We start from the raw sequence: 12,171 nt of genomic DNA, 5'->3' as shown, positions 1-12,171 counted from the left end.
AAGAAATACGTATTGAGTCTGTATTCTCTCTGTCTGGCATTATGGCACTATCCTGGGCGTTATTAGGAAAGTGATAAAAAATAAGAAACCATCCTTCTTGCATTGCAGTTTAATAAATGCAAAAATACCAGATAGCACAAAGAAAGGCCACCTGAACCAGCCTTGAATGGACAGAGAGGGCTTTCTGAGCAGGTTTGTGCATAAATTCACACCATTGCTTGCTCTTCTAGTCCCCTGCCCTTGGTTTTATCTGCACTGAGCAGTCAATCGTTTGTGTATGAAATAAATACACATATGGTTGCTTATGAAAATTTTAAATAAATTCCCATAGTTTAAATCAGCCTCTGCCTGTCACTGACATACTAGATATACAGCTCTGAGTAATGGGATTATGTGTCTTAGTGGGTTTTTCCAACCCTGGAAAAATACTTGTATCTGACCCAACAGAACTAGCACAGGCCAAACCTAAGGAGAGAGGTAAACATGTATTGAACTATGTGTTTTAGATTTTTAAAATACATTAATTCTTGTGTCATTCCAAAAAGACACTGTAGAAGTGTATGAAAATATCCATGGCTCCACGGGATAGAACACATTATCCAGGGAATGAGAGTAAAGGGGAAATAAAAGGAACATCGTAAATCTGGCGTAAGATTAGTACATGAAAGCACTTGAGAAAAGCAACAAACTTGACTCTAAACTTCTTAACAGCCAAAACAAAGAAGGATCACGATTCGTCACAGTTCTCCGTAAGAAAAATAAAACAAACCACTTGTTCAGAAGGAGCACAGTTTCGCTGAAAACTGATTCCCGAGGAATTTCTCCCCTGGACGCAGACACGGCCGTGGGATGGGGTGGACGAGGGCCTGACGGAGCCCCTGAGGAGCTCGGGTCCCAGATGTGACGAGTCTGTCTCATCCTGTCCTTCCTTGTGGGCAGTGGGCCCAGTGCCAAAGAGCACGGAACAGTCAGTGAAAGCCATTCTACAAGGAGCACATTTCAATGAGGCTCATGGAAAATTCCAAGACTCGAGAGTCAAACAGCTGAGGTTTGAGTCCTGGTTCGTTTAAACACCAACTGTGGACACGGTCCTGCTGTGACTTCCTGTTCGTCAGTCTGATCGCTTGTGCAAACTGAGGATAATGCTCACTGTTGGGTCCTGTAGGGCAGCTGAAATTCCGAATATTTAGTAACAATAATCAGCATCCCTTCAACTCTTCCCCTGTGCCGGACACTGTTCTGAACATGTTGCTTTCACCATCTGACTTAATTCTTTGAGCAAGTCTGTTATGGGGATACTGTTATTCCCACTCACAAACTCACGCTTTAAAAACTAGGACCAGAGAGGTCAGGTAATTCGTCCAAAGCCACAGAACCAGGCAGAAGGCCGCCGAGATGTTAGACCGGGCAGCCAGACGGTGGGGTTCCTGCCCTTGAAGCATCCGTTCTAGAATATTACACAGCTTTCAGGCATCTCTGGATAAAGACCATTCCTCACAACCAGAGTTTTGATAGCATTGTCCTGTGACAACCCAAAATAACAGTTTCTCCATGGCAGTTAAGGTGAGATCTCTTTGCTTTGCCAAAGGTAGTTTGGTCAAGTTCCTCTAAAGAAAACCAAGGAATGTGGCCAGACAGACGGAACAAATGGCAGGTTCCCCCGAAGAGCTGGGAGACCAGAGAAGTTAATCCTCGGGCTCTGCTTACTGTCTGCGGCGAAGACGGCCCCTCGCCGTCCGGCCACCTCGTTTATTCAGTTGACAGACAGCTGCCGGCTAATTGGCCCGCCGTGTGGCCCCTCCGCCGGTCCCTGCGGCAAGGCGGACCTGGCAGGACGCCTGCAGCAGCGCTCACCCGGCGTGGCTTCGGCTGAGCCTCTCTAAAAATAGAAGACTCGGGCTCTGCAGAGCCGGGATGGACATCCAACCGGCGGATGCCCGAAGACAGGTCTGCCGCCTCCAGGGTGGCTGGTGTTTCCTGGTAAACTGGAGTTGGAAGGACGAGGGGCAAACTGGAGGGCATGAGGGTCTGATAACTGGAGGGCACTAGAGTGCTCTGGGCAGGGCTGGGTCCTGGCTGTAAATCGGAGCCTCAGCAGCCTGAAACAACTGTCACAGACCCTGCAATCTCTGTAGTGTGGCCTGGGTCAGCCGTGGCGAGAAGGCTGCCTTCTCAGGTGTAAGAACCCCACGCCCCAGCACAGAAGGCATGCCTTCCTGTAACCCATGCCTTTGTCCACACTTGTGGGTCCAGACTTGTTTTCATTTTTCCTGGAAGTCTCCTTCCAGTTCCACGACCCGATCAAGGGTTACGGAGGATTCCACGTCCCCCAAGGCAGTAGAGAAACGTGGCAGCGTGTCAGACAGGGGCCGGGTGCACCTGTGTTTAAGTCAGCCCGTCTGGATCCACATCCGGGCTCCATCCTTTATGTAAGGATGCGCGCAACCTAGGGCGACGTATTTGATCTTCACTGGTTTCACCATCACCCAGAGACTTAGCTGGTTCTCTGCAAAACAGGGGCAATAAGAGTGCCAGCTGCGTGGAGTGGTATTGGGACTAAAGGGAGGTAACCCAAATAAAGCACTTAGCACAGGTTCTAGAGAAAATGCTCCATAAAAGTTACTTTCATCGTGATGATTAGTATCACGTGTTCACACTGGGGGGCGAAAAGTGGAACTTTTTGAATGAACTTTAGAAATCCAAACTGATGCAGAGAGTAACAAAAGGAAACCCAATTGTATTCAGGAGTGACATACTCTATAACACACTCCACTCCATAAGGAGGCTTTTTCATTTTGTCAATCAGGGCTTTCCTGCTTCTCATTCATGCCCTTAAAGGGAATTCACGTACCTGTTAGCATAGGTGCCCATTCACGCAAAGGCTGACGTCTTCCTCCCTTTGGACAGGTTGGTGAGACAAGGAGGAGAAAACCCACAGCCGCTATCAATGCTAATCACCTTAGTCATCAGTCTGAATGGACAGTAAAAAGATTATTTGAGAGCAGTCTACAGCGTATAAGGAACACAATAGGAAATACAACTGGCTTTGGAGGAAATACATCCACTGTGGTCTTGGAAGGTACCCCCTGTGGGTAAAGGGAGAATACTGTATACTGTATTAAAACTAGATATTGAGAAAGAAGATAGCCAAGTGTCACATTCACTTAGAAATTAATAAAACACTCTTCTAATTAAAACTAGGGTTTAAGAAGAAGAAATGTTAGAATTATAGAGCATTTAGAAATTTGTGACAATGAAATTACCACATTAAAATATAACAGTACTTGAATATAAATCAGTACTTAAATGACTAAGTACTTAAATTTCTAAGAAGTGTACCTCTTAGAAATCAAGAAAGAGTGAAAATAAAATTAAGCAGTCAATTAAAATATGAAAACTAGTAAACCTATAAAAAGTAAATGAAGGGAGTTAATAAGATACAGCAGAAAGTAATGGAATATGAAACTATAAAATTAATAAAAATAACACAATCTTCAAGTAAGTAAAAAGTTTTTTTCTTTAAAAAGGTCAATAAAATAGATAAGTATTTAAGTACTTAAAGTTATAATACAGCTCACATTATAAAACAATAAAGGGAAAATAAGCAGACAATTTTTTATTAGAAAATATATTTTGTATCATCAAATTTGGAATACAGATGAAATTGATAACTTTCTAGAAAAATATAGAGTAATAAAACAGACTCCAGAAGATGTATAAAACCTAAAAAAAAACAGTAACCATAAAATAAGTTGAAGTAATTCTTAAAGACCTGCCTATCTATATAGAAAAGTTTGAAGTGATTTTCCTGGTGGGTTCCATCAATCTTCGAGAAACCTGCCATTTCTCTGTTACACTCTTTCAGCGCACAGAAAATATGAACATTTTCCAACTCATTTTTCAAGACTAGCATAATTCCGACATTATAACTGAACAGGAGAGTATCAAAAAGCTATGGATAACTCTCACTCGTGACCACAGATGTAAAAATCATAAATAAATACATGCAAATAAAATCCAGCAGCTTATAAAAAGAATGTTGTTGTTGTTTTGCAAGAGCAGCTCAACAGAGGAAATCTGTTCATGTGACGTTTTACATAAAAGAGATAAAACTACAGGATTGTCATAACGGACACCCCAATGCTGACTAAGTATAGAAAGAAATCAACTCCAGGGTGATAAACGATATTTACCAGGAAACTACCGCAAACCTCAGACTACACAGGGAAACTTCAGAAGCTTTCTCGTGGACAGCTAGCACAGGGTCAGGCACGGGGGAGGCCGCCAACAGGACGTTGGGAAGAGACCACTTGTTGATCAGAGAAAGAAAAAGCACTGAGTCAGCCAGTATTCCCACCGAGCATCCTTATTCCACACATAATTCCCCAGTGAGACTTGTGCATACTTGTTAACCCAAGTAATCACCTGTTTTTTTTTGTAACATTGTTAAAAACTGCTGCCTTCTAAGGAAGGAAAGCTATTTTTAGGCAATGCTTTTGTTTTGCATAATTGTAATTTGCTGGACACATTCCTACGGAGCGTAGCTCATAGCGGGCAGATGTGATCTGAGGGAATACATTCAGCGTTGGCTTCACGTGCCTGTCTCGCTGCAGGAAAACACTTCAAGGGCATCATCAGATGTTTCCGCGGGCTCTTGCGCTCCATGGACGCCGTGCCACGGACAGTGGCCACGCGGCCCCGAGTCTAATGCACTCATCGTACTGGGAGTCAACACACTGTGGGGGAAAATTCAAAACGAGTCCAAGCCTCTAAGAGGAAGTTTCGGGAACCGGCACAAGCGTGAAGACATCAAAGAATGTTTTGACCTATAACTGAAGCGGTATGAAATGACTTCCACGTAACTGAGTCGCAGCATTATCTGAGGCTGTTGTCGCTCTATAAACTCTGACTTCTGCAGCCCCAAGGCGCGCTGAACTTGGGGGGAGTGGTCACTGCCGAACCCTCTGTCACTGCTGCCCGGACCAGCTGAGTGCAGTGGGCCCCCCCCGCCCCCAGAGGTGGCTGTGTTTGTTCCCAGACGCGTTTAGGTCCGGTGTGATGGTTCTCGAAAGCAGGTGACTTAATTCAGTAGTACGTAAACCAATTACAGAATTCCTGCTTCTGTGAAAACTAGGTTGGCACTTAGGAAAGAATGAAGGCAGGTGGTGACCCTGTTCCTCGCACTTGCTGGGTCTTAGTGCCGGGTCGGTTTGGACCTTACAAATAACTTCTCCCCCGCCTGTCATGACGTCTGCTTACTTCATCCATGTTATTCTTTATTGAGCAAAAATCAATGTATGCCTTACATGTTGGGCTCTTTTGACAAGTCTTCCCTACCCCTAGGTCACAGAGATAAATAGTCTTGTGCAGGACTGGCTACATAAATTGCCACCCCAGTGGAAAATGAAAGTATGGGAGCCTGTGTTTAAAAACCATTAAGAATTTCAAGCTGGCAAGAGCAGAGCGTCCCACCCGGACTGGACCCTTCTGGGTGTCGCCCCTGCCGGTCTTGTGCCCACAAAGCCAGCTGGGTTCCCGTATCAGCTGTGAATTCCACTGTTTTACTTTTCACACCGAAGGTTTTGATCTTCCTAGAGTTCCTACGTGCAGCATGTTACATTGGGGGTTAACATTTTCCCCTCATGTTGTGAACCGCTTTCCCCCGATCCATCCACCATGGCTGGCCTTTCCTTATGGCTTCACAGTGCCCACCTCGCCGCACATTGTGCTGCACGGGGACCTCTCTCTGTGCTCCCTTTTGAGCTCCACTCCTCTGTGGTTTGTTTGTCTTGGTTTGGTTTGGGTTTCTATGACTTTGGCCAATTTGCACTTTTGTCTGACTTGCTTTTGCTCTTCCCGGACCCTTGTTCTTCATATACTGTTTTACAATGAGTTTATTAAGTACCCTTTCAAAACTCAACCAAGGAGTATAATGAGGCCTGTGTTACATGTGTAGGTTAATTAGGGGGAGAACTGCTCCCCTTATAGTTGTTTGTTCACCCAAGAAATTGAACCGACAGATTTTCTTTTAGAATGTTTGTCGGGCATTGAAATATTCTCCAGAGGCCTTGTCTGTTGGATTAAATTAAATCTGGGGAATGTTGCTAGCTTTTGTAAATAATATCTTTTTAAATAAAATATAACTATTTTACATCTGTAATTGATTATTGATAATTTGGAGAAATCATATTGATTAAAAAAACAATCCTATACCCAAATTCCTTGATTACTTCTAAGAGTTTGGCTACGCTCTTTTTCCCTATGCAGATGATCACATCATCTCCAAATAAAGCCAGCCGTATACTTGCAGGGCCCGGCACAAAGTGTAAAAAAGGAAAAAAAACAAAGCAGAGAAAGAACTCATGAACACAGACAACAGGGTGGGGATTCCTGGGGAGAGGGGGGGTGGCAGGATGTGGAGGAGGGTGTGGGGGGATAAATAGTGATAAAAAAAGAAAAAAATCTTCTGAAGCCCATATGCTTGAGAATATTTTTATTAGATCCTCATATTTAAGTGACAATACCCCTAAATAAAGATTTATGAATCTAAGTCATTTGAATTTGAAAAATACTTTTTCACCTCTTGTATCCAAGTTGCTGCCAAATAAGAGGGAATAAATTTGATTCTTTCTCTGGTGTAAGATTTTTTTTTCTTATTTTTGGAAGCATTTTGAATAATTTCTTTATCTTTGACATTCTTAGATTTCATTAGAATGCAAGTAGGCATGTAATGAGTCTTTTAAACCTAAATTACATCTTGTATTGTTAATTCTGAAAAGTTTATCAAGATTTTTGTCATGTTCCTCTTATCTATTCATTTTTTAATTTTTGGCACCCTCATCATCTGCACACTGATATTCCTACTTGTATATACCCTTCATCTTTTAGCTTTGTAAAATATATTTTGTATAAAAATTTTTTTTCTTATTGCCCTCTAGTTAACCCAAAATGTCTGATTAATCCCAAAGCTTTCTCAATTCTATTATTTTTAAAACTTTTATTAATTTTTGAGAGAGGAAGAAGAAGAGGAGGAGGAAGGGAAAGAGAGAGAGAGAAGGGGAAAGAGAGAGAGAAACATCGATTTGCTGTTCCATTTATTGCTGCATTCATTGCTTGATTCTTGTATGTGCCCTGACCCGGGCTCAAACCCTCAACCTTGGTGTATTGGGGCAATGCTTTAACTAACTGTGCTACCTGGCCAGGGCCTTTATCAATTCTATTATTGATTCCATCTATTGGATTCCTTATTTCAGCTATTATATATTTTTTACTTAGTATTTCTGTCCAGTTCTTGCTATGATCTCTTGTTCCCGATTTATAGTATCAATATCGTTCTCTCTTAGAGCATTTCACACTGCGTTTGTTTCGCATCGTTGCTGTGTTCATCCCAGCCCTGCTTCAGGAGTTACGTGTTCTTCGGTTGGTTGTTTTTATTGTACAGTGGACACATTCCTCGGGTCCATAAACATCTCAGACTACAGACTCACCTTTTCCAGGGTTTGTCCCTTCCCACGCAGGTGGCATTTTTCAGAGACAGGTTGAGGTTAAGAGTCCTCCTTCCTGTAAACTAAAAGAAAGGGAAGACGGTAAGATCCAGTCGGGAAGCCCTTGGCACCGTGAAAACATTATCAACCTCCTTCATTTGCTTCCGTGCCAACAAGCACACCCTCTGCTCCTGGATGCGCCTTTGGTCATGCGTCACGTGACTTTCTAACTGTCAAAGGTGAGCGTGTCAGATGGGTGAGGCATGTAGGAGTGAATGCTCCAGGCTGAACGGTCAGGCAACTCCTGTTTCTCATCAGCTTGCCACCCCAGAGGGGTTCTGTACATCTCTGGTGTCTGGACAAGTGGCCAGGGCTGGTGATGCTAATTTTTATGGCCATGAGGCATCCGTTTACTGTCCCGGGCAAGAGGAGAACTTTAAACCCCTCTGCAAATTAGCCTCTCACAGCCGGCCACCTTTTCTCCTGGCTTTCCTTCCCTGGTGCGTACGGAGATCATTGTCATCAGAAGTCAGTGGACCAACACACTTGCCGTCAGAGCTAATACAAGCCTAACTGGTTTCTGACGACTTTTTAATTTGGTCCAAAGCAGGGAGAGAAGTCTCTGCAAAGGGACAAGGACACACAATTTCAGGAACGCAAGGGAGAAGCCAGCCAGTTAAAACTAAGACTGGTCGAGGGATTGGGACACGTCATCTGGCCAGGAGTGGAATGTAACTTAAATTCTTCCTTAGGACTGTCTTACCCCAAAAGACATAGCTGGGTGTGGGACCAGTTGACATGGCAGGTGGGTGAGGCCCTTCCAATTTATGAAGTGCTTCATACAAACATCTTTGTTAATCCTTACCATGGTCCTTCGCCGTAAGCCAAGCTGGCGGGGGTCTCGTTTTACGGACGAATGCATCAAGGCTCGGTACCTTCCCCTCCACACATTGTTGGCACGGGGCAGAAACAGTTCCTAAACACAGACCCCTCTGCCGCTCCACAGATGACTACACACTCCCTCTGGGAGAGAACGTGACCTCCCTTATCAGCAAGCAAACAAACACAAAATTGGTAAAGGCTCGCTGACTCATTTAGACGGAATGGAGCACCCGGAGGGTAGAGTTACCCTGTAAAAAAGATGTGTCTGGATGGGGGCCAGCTGGAGATTTAGCCTCAGGCCTGTAGAGAGGTGTAGGGACCTCAGTGGGCGGCAAGGGAAGGGAAGAGAGAGAGAGAGAGAGAGAGAGAGAGGGAGCATGCCACAGGGAAAGGGTATTCTCAGCAAAGACTATTTTAGGAGCCTCCTTTCCTGTGAGTTGCCTTCCACAAGATTATAAAAGCCAACCCCAGGCCACAGATTTTTAAACAGGAAAACAAGCTCTCCGTTTGTTTTCTGACCTAGTCCTCTTCCCCATAACTCAATCTGTCCAGCGCGCAGGGCACCGAAGTTACATTTCTTGGAGCACAACCCGAAAATATTTCTGGTCTTTCCCATGTGGTTTGTTTACTGGGCCCCGGTTGGTTTAATCTTATCAGTTCTGCTGAGCAAGAGGCCGGGAGCAATCTTCCCGGAGTCTGTCTCTCAGCAGGCAATTCTCTCCTCCCTGCTACCTCATTAACGTCAGAAACCCGGAGGTGAGGCGTTGGCCAAACTGCGGCTCTCAGGAGAGGGAGAAAGAGAGAGCGAGGGAGAGAAGGGGAGCGTCATTTCCTGTGGGCACGCACACACATTGCATCCTTTTCTCCTTCTAATGTCTTCAATATAAGGAGGAACGATGCCCTCCTACTAGAATTCAGCCTAAAGCATAAATCATCGTCCTGAAGAAAATGAAACACACACACACACACACAGAAGAAAGAAACAAAACTATTGGGCATCATGGTTAAAAATGACCCTAAAGACAGGTCTGTGGACCAAGGACTGACTCCTCCCTCGGACTGCATGCGATTGAGGATGCGTCTCGGTGCAGGGCGGAGACCGGGAGGGAGGCCTGTGTTGGAAGGTGTGGGGTGTGGGTGTGAGAGAGAGACGGTGGGGAGAGGAAGGGGAGAAAGAAATGAGTGTGGATTTCCGTCGTTGGTGATGTTATTTTGGACGGTGAAGCCACTGAACGCCAAAAGGATGGCTATGCCGTGGGAAGGGGCGTCGAGGTCATCGAGCGCCACCATGGCCACCTGTCCCATACCCGCGGCTGCACCCGATGCAAGGGAGGGGCGGTGACTGGTCCGATGATACACTGGCATGGGTGCAGCCATGGGTGAATCCCACGGGAATCCAAGCAGAGCCGGGCTTGTCTCATGATAATAGCGACGCCCACCCATCGCACAGCTCTCATGGTGTATCAGCCGCCAACTTAAAATCTAAGTACTTTGCATGTCTTAACTCATTAATTTCAAGTAACAATTCTTCAGGTGGGCACCATCATCACTCCATTTTGCAGGTGAGAAAACTGAGATGCAGAGAATTCGCGCCATTTGCCCAATAACAGGCAGCAAAGGAACTGGGATTAAAACTCAGGCCACCGGGCTCTTGACTGTGGGGCCCTAACACTACATTTTGTTACTTCTCTGGGCCGAGCGAGAAGGTCCATGCTTGTGTTAGCTGCAAGAGTGGAAAGTAAATAATAGGCTTTCAGTGAAATGGGGAAGCGGTTAAATAAATTAGCTTATACCCTTCATTTTCAAGGCATGGAAATGTATGTTTTAAAGTGATATTTAATAGCCAGAGAAGTTTTCATGAGAGCGCATCGAAAGAAAAATCACCACGCAAACTAACCTGGAGTGTGGCCCTCCTCGTTTCACGACGAAAGCTTTGGTACCTCCGTCTGTGTCTTCTCTCTCTCTGAACAGATGAGCATAGGGAAAAAATAGAAAGGCGTGTACCCAAATATCCACCACGGTTATTTCCAGACAGGGGGCTGCATGACAACTCTTGTTTTCTTCTTTATGCTTTGGTGTACTTGCCGCTTTTTAAAAAACAATGAGCACACACGATGCATTTATAACAGAAAACATTCACTGCGTGGGGAAGTGATGGGATGGATCCGATTTCTTCTTTGCTGCTAAATGCACTCTGTTCTGAGACCACTGTTCCCGGTGCTGGCTGCTCTTCCTGGCGGGGTGGGGGTGTTCTCTTGCGCCCCTAAACCATCCCCTGGAGCCTCCCCTCCTGTTCCAGGGTCGCGCTGTTTAAACTCACCTCTGTCCAGAGAAAGGAACTCTGGGAGGGGGCAGACCTCTTTTCCACGAGGTTCCTCACCCCTCCACGAGGATGCTTTGAAGCGTTGGTTTGGCGTGTCACCTTTCTGCTCCGAGGACAGAGGTGTTCTCACCTGGCGGCTGGTTATTAAGCTAGGCATGATGATTTAATTAAAGGGGTTCACATAAATGGTAACAGGTAGGGGATATATTTATATGTGAGCCAGAAAAAGAGGGAATATAAAGTCTTTCAATATAGACCTGTCTTGTACACACTTGTTCCTTTATAAAGAGTTGATGGGCGGGGGGGAAATGGGTCTTTGGGTCTTTTGCATACCAACTATCATACGGCCAGCTAAGTAAGGGAATATCCACCACGTTACCCCTCACCTTCTGTGGAATGTTACTTTTGTAAAGACTGGCAAAAGATCATTTTCCTCTCCTTCCTGTTTCTGGAGTTTTCTTTTTAGGCTTATGTAACCTGAATCCTTCCTTCTGTGACTGAGACGTTTTTCTCCTTCTCTCATATTCAGCCAAAGTGTCCCCAGAGGGCAGCGGGCCTTTGTCACTTTGGGGTGAACTAAGACATTAATTAATGGATCTGTGCCATGATTCTTTTAATGAGAAATCCAAATACATAAACCATTAGCATCCAATAGGCCCCAGACGGGTTCTAGAATTCCCCAGCCTCCCACAGGCGACTCTGATGTTTGTCGGGGTGACGGCCACCATTCTCCCGAGGACAACACGGAGGTCCAGGCGGAGAAGAGGGCGGGGAGGAGCTTGGGTCTGGCTGCGAGTTCCCAGCAATCTGGCGTCGTACCTGCTACAACCGGTGACTTACCTGCTACACCCAGTGACTTACTCGGATTCTGTACCAAGGGGTTGACGTCCAGGACAGAAAAAAAAGCCCAGGTCTGGAGGACTCAGGGCCAGCCCACAGAACTGTTTTCCATTCACTGGCAGGACCCAAAGGTCCCGCACAGCCCCCACGGCTGATGTCAACCCTGGCCAGATGTAGGGCCAGCACAGCCCATGAGCCCAAGTCCTCAGTGCCTCTTGGGCCCAAAGGCATAAATCATCGATTTTCTATGAATTGGGGATTACTGCTAAATCGTGTGCTTTCTATTAATAGATCTTCATAAATGTTGCAGGTGCAGCTGGGGCTGGTCTTTGAAGTGCCACTTAACCGTCCCCTTTCCAAATCCGCTTGATCCAACCCTCGTAAAACACCCCGGGGATTATTGATTGAGAAGGCCTCGGGGATCCCTAAAGGCGCTGCGGCTCAGGCTCTGGCCGGCGTGCCCCCGAGGTGCGGCTGCAGGCGCAGGAATGCGTGCCAGGTGTGGCGGTCCTGCTGCGCCAGCCCGCTGGGGCTGGGGCGGCTCCTCCCCAGCAGTGACGGGGGCGGAGCCTCAGGGAAGGGAACCTGGGACTACGGGCCCACAGGCCTCCAGTGTCCACCCCATCATTCCAGCCCTGGAGA

The sequence above is a fragment of the Phyllostomus discolor genome, chromosome 15, assembly GCF_004126475.2.
Source record: "Phyllostomus discolor isolate MPI-MPIP mPhyDis1 chromosome 15, mPhyDis1.pri.v3, whole genome shotgun sequence".
Taxonomy (NCBI): Eukaryota; Metazoa; Chordata; class Mammalia; order Chiroptera; family Phyllostomidae; genus Phyllostomus; species Phyllostomus discolor.
Note: the sequence above shows the minus strand (reverse complement) of the source record.